Raw genomic sequence first — 10,241 nt, forward strand, 5'->3', positions numbered from 1 at the left:
GCCAGAAATCGGGCACTCTATTTTTCTTTCATAGGGAATCTTTCTTCCACTTGGGCAGCGGATTTCGGCGGCAGGGCGAGCTTGCGTGGCCGCGGTGGTTTACGGATCCAAGCGATAGTGAACTCCAAAATCCAGTGTTGGCTTTGAGTGGGATTCATATTGATTGCGAACCCCACGGCTAATCCTACCCCCCATCCCCCCAAGTGGCTCTTTACAGGAGACAATCATTCAGAGACATCGGACAAATAGGAATTCTGGTTCTTTCTTTTGCTTTCATTAATTTTTCTCGAAGCCCATAACTAGAAATTTGCTGGAGCGGCTGTCCCATTTGCGACGCAACAAGTGCGACGCTACACACAGATGGAGTGGCAGTTTAATTACTCTCGTGGTCCGCGAACCGGCATCGTTGCGTGTAGTATAGGAATGGTGCGTGTCAAGTCACTGCTCGCGTTGAGCTTGTGCTCTTCATTTTGATTGAATGAAGTCTCACCTAAGTGAGCGGGGCCGATCCCGGAGGTAGTGCAATACCGGGCCGACCTGCGGCGGAGGTGAAGCAGGCTTCAAGCACTCCGCCAACTTCCAAAAATAGGTTTAATATCGTGGGTCCATATAGAACCCGTATCAGATATTAAGCTGATAAGAACAGATACTACACTTTGATCTTAGCCAAAAGGCCGAGAAGCGATGTCCTTCACTTCACTTCATTGTACTACTGCCTTGTGGGCGCCCTGCCGACATGGGTAACCTCAGCAACAGCGTGGGCAATATTATAAAATTCAGCCTGTGTACAGACTCAACGCTCCCTATCTCACGGATGAACTCGCAACGCCTCAGTCTTTCGCTGTTAACGAAACGCTGTCGCGTAGAAACGAGACCCGAGTGCAAGCTTGCTTGTAACGCGAAACCAACCAAGGCAACCTCGTAGAAAACGGAACAGGCGAGCGGAAAAAAACGCGCCAGGGGAATGCTTACTTCCGTCTGAATGCGACCGCTCAAGGTGACCTTCCTTGAGGGCTTCGTTTCAAGCCCGTGTGCAATTGTAATATACTACGCGCATTTCCTTCATTTCTTTTTATTTACCGCAAGGCCCACTGAAAATTTTGATACGGCACAGGCCGGGACGGATCGCAACGTGTCGAATCGACCGGTAGAATTAGGTAGCATGCCCCATGTACGAAGACGAGCAACATAGAAGTGAATGACAAAATAAATATAGAAAACGCTGCACACTCCTTCCCACCGGAAACATAGAGGGGAGAAAGATCGCCATCTGAAACACAGGCATTGTAAAAAAAAAAAAAAAAGTGCTACCTCATCATCTTTACCATTACCGTGTGTGTGTATGTATATATGCATGTGTGTGTGTGTGTGTGTGTGTGTGTGTTTGTGTATTTATATATATATATATATATATATACGCACACATGCTAGCATAGCTTAAACGCAGCTGGAAAGCTCAGCCTTGCACAAGAACCACCCCCTGTCGCAAACCCCTTTGAAACATTCAAATGGGAAACACGAGTACAGCGAGGTCGTTCGAACCTGGCGCCAAAACGCATTAGCGCCATCTGTGTACGGAACTAGGAAAACCTGCGGACTTTGCAATACAGAAAGAAAGGTAGATGGCGCGAGCTAACGCTCCATTGCATACTAAGAACGAGAGTTAGTGAATAATGGCAGAAACGTCTTGGGAAGAGAAAAAAAAAAAAAAAAAACGCGCAACAGTTGTTGGCTTGTGCAAGCACTCTATGTTACAGCGATTAAAGAGCATAGCATCTTCTACAACAGCAGCTACAAAAAGAAGAAGAACGTGAGAGAGGGAGAGACACAGGCGTGTTTCTTTGGAATGCAGAGCATGCAGCACATACTATAAAGTGCCAAAGAGACGGGGAAAGCAGATGGCGCGAAGGTGTATGTCCTCAAAGCTTGAAAGCAATTTCTAAATTACAACATGTACCGAAGTCCACCTACTCTCATCAGGTTGCTCCCGCCTCCAGTTGCGTTTAAAGTGAAATTACAGTCGCCTCAAAGGCAGACAGAGAGAGAGTGAAAATAGGTACACTTGCTTCGCGCAGCTGCAGCCGTTCAAATTTTACAGCAAGAGCACTCCCGAAAGCACAAAGTCCGCTGCCGCCTGGGCGCAATGCGCTCGCTTCAGTAAATTGCCGTGCTGGCCTCGGCAACCAAGAGGTGTAGTGCGGCAGACTGCTGCATTGTAGCACACCGGAAACCGTGCAGACGTAAGCGATCGCCTCGACATCGCTGCGAGCGCTCGAAGAGACAAAGTCCGAAACCACGTGTGCCGGGGCGGTGCGAGCGCGACGCCTTTGACGCAACTTTTGCGTACAAGCCGCCGCACCGCCACGACGGAATCGCTGGCATCCCGCACGCAGCTGCATTGTGTCACGCCGGCAATCGTTGAAACACCACGCAGTCGTCGGCGTCGGCCCCGACATGGTTGCGAGCGCTGGAAGAGACAAAGTCCGAAACCGCGTGTGCCGGGGCGGCGCGAGCGCGACGCCTTTGACGCAACTTTTGCGTACAAGCCGCCGCACGGCCACGACGGAGCCGGTGTCACCCTGCAGAGGGCTGCACTATAGCACGCCGGGAACCGGCAAAGAACCGCGCAGACGTCGTCGTTGGCCGCGGCGTTGCCGCGAGCACGCGAAGAGACAAAGTCCGAAACGACGTCAGCCGGGGCGTCGAGCACGCCGCCCGCACTGTTCGCACGCGTGCTCGGAAATGGCGAAGGGGCCGCGCTAGCGTGCCTTGAATCGGTGAGCGGCGGTACCGCGGCGATCGCCAGAGCTCGAATCCGCCCTGCAAAAGCCAAATATTGGCGCTCGGCTCGGCGCAGTACGCCGCCGCGTCGCACGAGTACGGCCCCATGGAGGTCTGGGCACTTATCGCTGCTACTGTAAGGGGCCGTACGGCCCCGGCCGACATTGTACCGTAGTGCGATTTTCGGCTTGCGCGTGCTCGTGGCGTAGTCCGCGCACCGTTCCGACGTCGACAATCGTGCCCACGACTACGCGAGCGCTGGAAGAGACAAAGTCCGAAACCGCGTGTGCCGGGGCGGCGCGAGCGCGACGCCTTTGACGCAACTTTTGCGTACAAGCCGCCGCACGGACACGACGGAATCGCTGGCATCCCGCACGCAGCTGCATTGTGTCACGCCGGCAATCGTTGAAACACCACGCAGTCGTCGGCGTCGGCCCCGACATGGTTGCGAGCGCTGGAAGAGACAAAGTCCGAAACCGCGTGTGCCGGGGCGGCGCGAGCGCGACGCCTTTGACGCAACTTTTGCGTACAAGCCGCCGCACGGCCACGACGGAGCCGGTGTCACCCTGCAGAGGGCTGCACTATAGCACGCCGGGAACCGGCAAAGAACCGCGCAGACGTCGTCGTTGGCCGCGGCGTTGCCGCGAGCACGCGAAGAGACAAAGTCCGAAACGACGTCAGCCGGGGCGTCGAGCACGCCGCCCGCACTGTTCGCACGCGTGCTCGGAAATGGCGAAGGGGCCGCGCTAGCGTGCCTTGAATCGGTGAGCGGCGGTACCGCGGCGATCGCCAGAGCTCGAATCCGCCCTGCAAAAGCCAAATATTGGCGCTCGGCTCGGCGCAGTACGCGGCCGCGTCGCACGAGTACGGCCCCATGGAGGTCTGGGCACTTATCGCTGCTACTGTAAGGGGCCGTACGGCCCCGGCCGACATTGTACCGTAGTGCGATTTTCGGCTTGCGCGTGCTCGTGGCGTAGTCCGCGCACCGTTCCGACGTCGACAATCGTGCCCACGACTACGCGAGCGCTGGAAGAGACAAAGTCCGAAACCGCGTGTGCCGGGGCGGCGCGAGCGCGACGCCTTTGACGCAACTTTTGCGTACAAGCCGCCGCACGGCCACGACGGAGCCGGTGTCACCCTGCAGAGGGCTGCACTATAGCACGCCGGGAACCGGCAAAGAACCGCGCAGACGTCGTCGTTGGCCGCGGCGTTGCCGCGAGCACGCGAAGAGACAAAGTCCGAAACGACGTCAGCCGGGGCGTCGAGCACGCCGCCCGCACTGTTCGCACGCGTGCTCGGAAATGGCGAAGGGGCCGCGCTAGCGTGCCTTGAATCGGTGAGCGGCGGTACCGCGGCAATCGCCAGAGCTCGAATCCGCCCTGCAAAAGCCAAATATTGGCGCTCGGCTCGGCGCAGTACGCCGCCGCGTCGCACGAGTACGGCCCCATGGAGGTCTGGGCACTTATCGCTGCTACTGTAAGGGGCCGTAGGGCCCCGGCCGACATTGTACCGTAGTGCGATTTTCGTCTTGCGCGTGCTCGTGGCGGTGTCCGCGCACCGTTCCGAAGTCGACAATCGTGCCCACGACTACGCGAGCGCTGGAAGAGACAAAGTCCGAAACCGCGTGTGCCGGGGCGGCGCGAGCGCGACGCCTTTGACGCAACTTTTGCGTACAAGCCGCCGCACGGCCACGACGGAGCCGGTGTCACCCTGCAGAGGGCTGCACTATAGCACGCCGGGAACCGGCAAAGAACCGCGCAGACGTCGTCGTTGGCCGCGGCGTTGCCGCGAGCACGCGAAGAGACAAAGTCCGAAACGACGTCAGCCGGGGCGTCGAGCACGCCGCCCGCACTGTTCGCACTCGTGCTCGGAAATGGCGAAGGGGCCGTGCTAGCGTGCCTCGAATCGATCGGCCGGGGGCCCCGTAGGGCGACAGAAAGGCAATTGTGCAGGAAACCGTACTGGCCATTAGCGAGAAATTGCCGTTCGCGCATTCGGTAGACGCGCTGCGCTTTCACGACTTCGGCATTGTGCTGCCGACGTAAGCTTTCAATCTTGCTCGCGGCGTTACGAGGCGGCACGATTTTCGCCAAACGCTCGTCGAAAGTGGCACGAGTACGGCCCCATGGAGGTCTGGGTACTTATCGCTGCTATTATATGGGGGTCCCAGAGAGCAGTCGCCCCCAAAGCGACCTGGGTGTTTGATATGCGGCGGGCTTCGTGCCCGTCAAGCGTGTCCCCGGTATCGCTCCCGTGGATCCCACAGCTGACGTCTGCAGCCTCATCCGCTTGATGCGTTAGGGGCTGGTTGTCGGACGACGCTTTTTCCACGATATCGAAGTGTGTTCCGCATCGTCCTCGGACGAATCAAATACGAAAGCGCCGAAGGCGCGGGCGTGACCCGTCGCCTAGCGGCTTTGCCGTCTCGGCTACGTTGCAAGTGTCGGTCGGTCCACCAGTGCTGCGGGCTCGAGAGAAACCGCAAGCCGCGATCGAGTCGACACAACCGGTCTATCGAGAATGTTGCGTGCTTCTTGCCGCGTGGCGATACCCGGCCCTGCGGGGAGGGCGCCGTAGCGAGCTCGAACGCCGTCGTCTCGGACTGTGCAAAGTGCTACCCTTTGCGAGAACGAAGCGTGTTGGGGCGCCTGAAGGTGGCCTCGGCATCGCAAAAACGGCGTCCGGCCTGCTTGAAAGGCTGGACGCGCAGTTGAACGATTACCTGGTTGATCCTGCCAGTAATCATATGCTTGTCTCAAAGATTAAGCCATGCATGTCTAAGTACATGCCGAAATAAGGCGAAACCGCGAATGGCTCATTAAATCAGTTATGGTTCCTTAGATCGTTTCTTCCTACTTGGATAACTGTGGCAATTCTAGAGCTAATACATGCAGTGAGCCTGAAGCCCTTTGGGCGACGGGTGCTTTTATTAGACCAAGATCGATCGGGTTTCGGCCCGTATTGTGTGGTGACTCTGGATAACTTTGTGCTGATCGCATGGCCACGAGCCGGCGACGTTTCTTTCAAGTGTCTGCCTTATCAACTTTCGATGGTAGGTTACTTGCTTACCATGGTTGTTACGGGTAACGGAGAATCAGGGTTCGATTCCGGAGAGGGAGCCTGAGAAACGGCTACCACATCCAAGGAAGGCAGCAGGCGCGCAAATTACCCACTCCCGGCACGGGGAGGTAGTGACGAAAAATAACAATACGGGACTCTTTTGAGGCCCCGTAATTGAAATGAGTACACTCTAAATCCTTTAACGAGGATCAATTGGAGGGCAAGTCTGGTGCCAGCAGCCGCGGTAATTCCAGCTCCAATAGCGTATACTAAAGCTGCTGCGGTTAAAAAGCTCGTAGTTGGATCTCAGTTCCAGACGAGTAGTGCATCTACCCGATGCGACGGCTCGGACTGAACATCATGCCGGTCCTTTCTTGGTGCACTTCATTGTGTGCCTCGAGAAGGCCGGTGCTTTTACTTTGAAAAAATTAGAGTGCTCAACGCAGGCGAGTCGCCTGAATAAACTTGCATGGAATAATAGAACAAGACCTCGTTTCTGTTCTGTTGGTTTTTGGAATACGAGGTAATGATTAAGAGGGACAGACGGGGGCATTCGTATTGCGGCGCTAGAGGTGAAATTCTTGGACCGTCGCAAGACGAACTACTGCGAAAGCATTTGCCAAGAATGTTTTCTTTGATCAAGAACGAAAGTCAGAGGTTCGAAGGCGATCAGATACCGCCCTAGTTCTGACCATAAACGATGCCAACCAGCGATCCGCCTGAGTTACTCAAATGACTCGGCGGGCAGCTTCCGGGAAACCAAAGTGTTTGGGTTCCGGGGGAAGTATGGTTGCAAAGCTGAAACTTAAAGGAATTGACGGAAGGGCACCACCAGGAGTGGAGCCTGCGGCTTAATTTGACTCAACACGGGAAAACTTACCCGGCCCGGACACTGGGAGGATTGACAGATTGAGAGCTCTTTCTTGATTCGGTGGATGGTGGTGCATGGCCGTTCTTAGTTGGTGGAGCGATTTGTCTGGTTAATTCCGATAACGAACGAGACTCTAGCCTATTAAATAGGTGCGGGGTTCCCAGCACCTTACAACCTTCTTAGAGGGACAAGCGGCTCCTAGCCGCACGAAACAGAGCAATAACAGGTCTGTGATGCCCTTAGATGTCCGGGGCCGCACGCGCGCTACACTGAAGGAAGCAGCGTGTCTTTATCCCTGTCTGAAAGGACTGGGTAACCCGTGGAACTTCTTTCGTGATTGGGATAGGGGCTTGCAATTGTTCCCCTTGAACGAGGAATTCCCAGTAAGCGCGAGTCATAAGCTCGCGTTGATTACGTCCCTGCCCTTTGTACACACCGCCCGTCGCTACTACCGATTGAATGATTTAGTGAGGTCTTCGGACCGATGTCCGGCGCGGCCTTTCGGTTGCGCCGGTCTGTTGGAAAGATGACCAAACTTGATCATTTAGAGGAAGTAAAAGTCGTAACAAGGTTTCCGTAGGTGAACCTGCGGAAGGATCATTACCGGATTGTGAAGGGTGGCGAGCGCCATTGTTTCTACCCCGTGTGGGTGAAGCAGCTCGCTGCGCCCGACGCTTTCCGCCGCTGGCCCCGCTTGGACGCGGGGACGGCTATACCCGAACATGCCGGGGACTGCCTGAATTTTGAGGGGCGCCCCGTGCCAAATTTGTTGCGCCCAGTGGACGCCGGCTGCAACCTTGGACGGTTGGCTTGGCCGCGCCCGCGGGTAGAAACGGCGTAACGCACACTGGGTGGGCTTTCTGTCCGCTTTGGCGCTCTTGCGCGGAATGGGAGTAAGACGACCCGACCTGCTGCTTTGCCCAGTACGAGGGGAACGGCGAAGCGTGCGGTCGGTCAAGGAACTGACGGTCGAGAGCTAATGCCGCTGCCGCTTAGTACACACACGGAACCGTGGTGCGAGCGCTCTCCCGTCCTCCGCGGCAAACGCTGCCGAGTCTGAAAAGGCTGGCGGCTGCCGGTCGCTTCCTGCGGCGAGTATGGAGTAACGACCCGACTTTGTTGCCACCCAAGTACTAAAGGAACGGTGTGGCGCTCGGTCGGTCATGGAACTGTCGGTATGAGGGTGCGGCTGCCAAGTACGGAAGGAACCGTGGCCTAAAGTGCTCTCCCGTCCTCCGCGGCAAATGCCACCGAGTCCGAAAGGGCCGGAGGCTGCCGGTCGGCTCCTGCTCGTGACGCGCGAGGTGTCGAGATCGCGGTTTAATGCGACGACGTCTGCAGGCTATTCGCCCGCCGCCGAGGGAAAGGCGGCGTTGCTGCGAAGTACCGAAGGAAACGCGGCTTTGCTACGTCGGAAGCGTTCTGCGGTTAGCGGACTTGTGCGCTTTGGGAAGGCGCCGCACGTCGAAAGAGGAAGTACGGACAGACGAGGGACTGTAGTCCCGGTTTCGAACGCACTTGCGGCCAGGCCCTTGCTGGCTTCGTCTTCCGCCTCAAGTAGACTTGTTGTGGCGCCGGCGCAGGGAGCCGTCCCTGGCACTGGCCGAGTGGTTTTGGAGAGCTGCGCGAGTACGCGCGCCGGGCTCTTGTCTTTCGTCTCAAGTAGGCTGTTGGATCAACAGCGGTTATGCTGCGGCGATCTGCCGATGCGAAAGTGTGTGTGTGTTTGAGGCCCTTCTATGAACCTACTGCTGACTGAAGCGAAGCACGTCGATGGGGGTGAAGCCCTGCCCGTGGCCGTGTAGCCGTTAAAGACTCCACAGCGGCTTAGCCCTAATCATGGCTCTGTCGCTCTTTGCAATTTTTAGTGGAGCGATGTGAACGTGCACACGAGACACACGGGTCCGGTGGATGGTTGGCAGGTAAAACCGGCTTCGAGTGCGCGCAAACGGCATAAGGTGCCTCGAGGGCAAGCGAGGAAGGCGTGGGCGCAAAACACACGCGCGAGTAGCAGGAGTGGAGTGCCATTAGGCTTTCAGCTGCTGAGACGCGGCCGCCGAAAGAGCGAGACTGGAGGAGCGCACGCCGAAAGGCGCTCTTCGAAACCACACACAGGGAGACGCCACGTGCCTAAAACCCTGGTTGTACTGTACTGAATTGAACAAACTATTTTTCACGACTCTAAGCGGTGGATCACTCGGTTCTCGGGTCGATGAAGAACGCAGCCAGCTGCGAGACTTGGTGTGAATTGCAGGACACACTGAGCACTGATTCTTTGAACGCACATTGCGGCCTTGGGTCTTCCCTTGGCTTCGTCTGTCTGAGGGTCGGATCACATATCAAGAGAGACTTCGGCGCACAGGGAACGTGCGTCCGTCGACTCGTTTTGACCGCGTCGGCATCATGGACAGTACGTTGAGCGCTAAAGCCACGCGCCAGCGGCCTCACGAGAGGGAGACGGTGGCAAACCGTTGTGCCAATTCTTCGAAAAGACGGAAACGAGGCAATACTACTGCAGCGTGACGAGTGCGCGCCTCTAGTAAGACCGCCGCAGGATGGAGTCGGATACCTGCAGGGAAAGAGCGGTCCAAGCACGAGGCGCGAACGTCTGTTGCCATGTAGCGCGCACGTTTGCGAGAGAGTCGGAAGCGCACGCTTGCGTGCACGGAAAACGTGGGAATGAAACGCCGGCCGATTCCCGCGCCGTGCGCAAAGCCAGCGCGATCGCAATTTGCGCTGTTTGCCTTCGAAGTACGTCGAGCTCCAGAGCTGGTCGCTCGTTCACGTCACCGCAGCTGTGTGGGCGCCCTTCCGGGCTTCGTCGCAGGAATGGGAATCGGCAGATTCTTGCGAGGAGCGGGGAGGAGAAGGGTGGCCCCCGAAAGCGGTTCGACGCGACAGCGCCGTCTGCGAGCGAGAAGAGTCACGGCACGGCGGAGAATTGCCGCGAAACGGAAAATGTCTCCTTCGAGAGCGTGGGTGCCCCGTTGGCGGAGCTGAAGCGTTCCGTCGTAGTCCGCCGTCGGTCCAAGTGCTTCGCAGTCTCTGTCCCCTAAAGACTGGGCCACTCCAGTTGGGGCAGGGGCGACGCTACACGAGACGATGCCTCCCGCCAGGTTTTAGTCGCCCCTGCGGTGCCCGCTGAAGCGGCGCGCTGCTAAGGCGATCTTTGCCTCGGTGGTGTTTGGGCTTCAGACACGGTCGCTTACCACGCAACTGCTCGTGCGCCGCACGCGCGCAGGCGGTTCACCGCCTGCCAGCCTCGTCTATAAGTAGCTCCGTGTTGGGCGAAGGACGTGGTAGGGCGTCGCACTCGGTTGGCGCTGGGTTTTCGAACGTGTCGAGTCCTTTTCGGCATACCGCTCGTATGACGCACGCGCGCAGGCGTTGTGCCGCCTGCCAGCCTCGTCCGTAAGGACGTGGCAGGGCGTCGTACTCGGTCGTGCTGGAATGGGCGAAAGCGATGTATCCGTTGTCGACCTCAGATCAGGCGAGACAACCCGCTGAATTTAAGCATATCACTAAGCGG

The 10,241-nt window shown here is 57.4% G+C and overlaps 4 non-coding genes across 4 annotated transcripts in view; 3 read left to right on the forward strand and 1 right to left on the reverse strand.

Moving 5' to 3' along the window:
• Positions 1-494: 494 nt before the first annotated feature.
• On the reverse strand, positions 495-686 carry LOC140214571 (U2 spliceosomal RNA). Its single transcript, XR_011891508.1, has one exon. It is a non-coding gene; the product is annotated as a U2 spliceosomal RNA (small nuclear RNA).
• Positions 687-5,500: 4,814 nt separating this feature from the next.
• On the forward strand, positions 5,501-7,315 carry LOC140214563 (small subunit ribosomal RNA). The gene has a single exon (XR_011891500.1). It is a non-coding gene; the product is annotated as a small subunit ribosomal RNA (ribosomal RNA).
• A 1,574-nt stretch (positions 7,316-8,889) lies between these two features.
• LOC140214560 (5.8S ribosomal RNA) lies at positions 8,890-9,042 on the forward strand. Its single transcript, XR_011891497.1, has one exon. It is a non-coding gene; the product is annotated as a 5.8S ribosomal RNA (ribosomal RNA).
• Positions 9,043-10,188: 1,146 nt separating this feature from the next.
• LOC140214566 (large subunit ribosomal RNA) overlaps positions 10,189-10,241 on the forward strand; it is a 3,959-nt gene continuing 3,906 nt past the window's right edge. Inside the window, exon 1 of the ribosomal RNA XR_011891503.1 lies at positions 10,189-10,241. This exon is cut by the window's right edge and continues 3,906 nt beyond it. This is a non-coding gene — a ribosomal RNA (large subunit ribosomal RNA).

The sequence above is a fragment of the Dermacentor andersoni genome, unplaced genomic scaffold (assembly GCF_023375885.2).
Source record: "Dermacentor andersoni unplaced genomic scaffold, qqDerAnde1_hic_scaffold ctg00000478.1, whole genome shotgun sequence".
Lineage (NCBI taxonomy): Eukaryota > Metazoa > Arthropoda > Arachnida > Ixodida > Ixodidae > Dermacentor > Dermacentor andersoni.